At 40.6% G+C, this 1627-nt stretch overlaps 1 long non-coding RNA gene across 1 annotated transcript; it reads right to left on the bottom strand.

Annotated features, from left to right (window-relative positions):
- Positions 1–353: 353 nt before the first annotated feature.
- On the bottom strand, positions 354–1167 carry LOC311018088. Its single transcript, XR_014597683.1, has 3 exons — positions 1050–1167; positions 708–858; positions 354–491 (listed from the first exon to the last, which is right to left on the bottom strand). It is a non-coding gene; the product is annotated as an uncharacterized lncRNA (long non-coding RNA).
- Between the last annotated feature and the right edge of the window lie 460 nt (positions 1168–1627).

The raw sequence follows: 1627 nt of genomic DNA, 5'->3' as shown, positions 1-1627 counted from the left end.
CAAAAACGACAAGATTAGTTAGGGAGATGAATTATTCTTCATTCAAAGCCTCCCACCACATGGTCCATTAGAAACAAATAAAAGTGCAACAAATAAAGTGCTTGAAGTGCTTAAACAGTACAACTTTTTCAAGCAATAAAACAGATGAACGCATTACAAAAATAACTAAAAATGAGGTCATCAGTATCAGATGCAGATCAGAAGCTAGTCCTTGTCTATGATCTGTGGGCACGGTTATACTGACCTGTGGCCTTCTTGGAGGCCTTGATGACATCTGAGGGGGGCTCCCATTTGAAACAGGGCTCCAGGTCGGCCATCTTTATGGTCATTATTGAGGACAGGGTGCCATCCAATGCTAGGCTGTTTCTGGTCTTGGTTTTGTTCAGTCCCACAACTGAAAACACCCTCTCAGCGTCTGCGTTGGAATGGGGCAACACCAGGACCAGCTTGGCGACGGCAGCAAGCCTCTCAAATTCGTTGGCTCCTGTCACCTATGGAAAATGCATCAAGAACACAATGGAAAACATACTTTGATTTTTTTATTGATTAAAACTGTAAGTATACTGTAGGTTGATCCATTAACACAGTTCAGATAAAAATATGCCAAATTTTGCAAAATGCATGACAATATATGCATGCAACAATTTTATAGCAACACAGCCAAGCCACAGCTGCCAAATGGAAACACAAAAAATAAATTGTTTTACCTTATGTTTCCGGGTTGCCATTTCAGCCCAGAAGCTTTCCATTTCAGTTTCGTCCTGCAGGGATATCATTGGCATGGTCTGATAACTAAGAAACTCCTCACCCAGAAGGTCATGCTCCTCTGGACCATGGTATGGGAGGAGATGGGGAAACCTATTTATGAAAGTAGTTACAAGTTGTTACGTTTTAGGTATATTGTCATCAACCAGCAGCAGTTTATACGCATCTTTGAGGAGAAGCCATATAAGAACAGCTCATGTGCAGTTTAGGAGTGAACATATATCATAAAAAGCAGGATATTTTAGCTATGATGATAGACAATAATTAGAGGAAAAAAAACTAACCTTTCAACAAAGTACAGGACATCTCCGATGTCACTTTCAGCTCTCTGCCGTACATCTACAAATGTTGAATGTTTGAGCAGTGGCTCTTTCAGTGGAAGCTTCTTTAGGGCATAGTCCACAGCACTTGTCAGGAAACATAACACAGCTTCATGGAATGAATCCACCTGCTGTGGTGTGATGTCACCCTCGTCAATTAGTCTGGTTGTGAACACAATGTTCAATTTTCTTCCTGTTAGAGATACATCATACCAGGTTAACATAAATGGTTTAACATGCTGATGCTGCAATAGACACATAGGGCAAGAAATCCAACCAGAAGCCCACTGTTAATGGAAGGACTACCACACACCTTACTAGGTTTCTACTCATGAAGTGACAAAATGCTAGATACAAGGCTAAATATCACATGTTATGTATCACATAGCACAGTGTTTGATCATAATAATAGTCAAACACTAACCTGGTAAATGGTTTGCCTTCTCTTTAAAGACAATGTCACCAGGCTCCTCAAGGCCCTGCAGAGCTGCTGGAACAATGAACTTTGAACAAAGCTTGCGTACAAATTTCACCATCTATAA

The sequence above is a fragment of the Eutrigla gurnardus genome (assembly GCF_963514095.1).
Source record: "Eutrigla gurnardus genome assembly, chromosome: 9".
In the NCBI taxonomy this organism is placed as follows: domain Eukaryota; kingdom Metazoa; phylum Chordata; class Actinopteri; order Perciformes; family Triglidae; genus Eutrigla; species Eutrigla gurnardus.
Note: the sequence above shows the minus strand (reverse complement) of the source record. Positions and strands in the feature narration are given on the sequence as shown.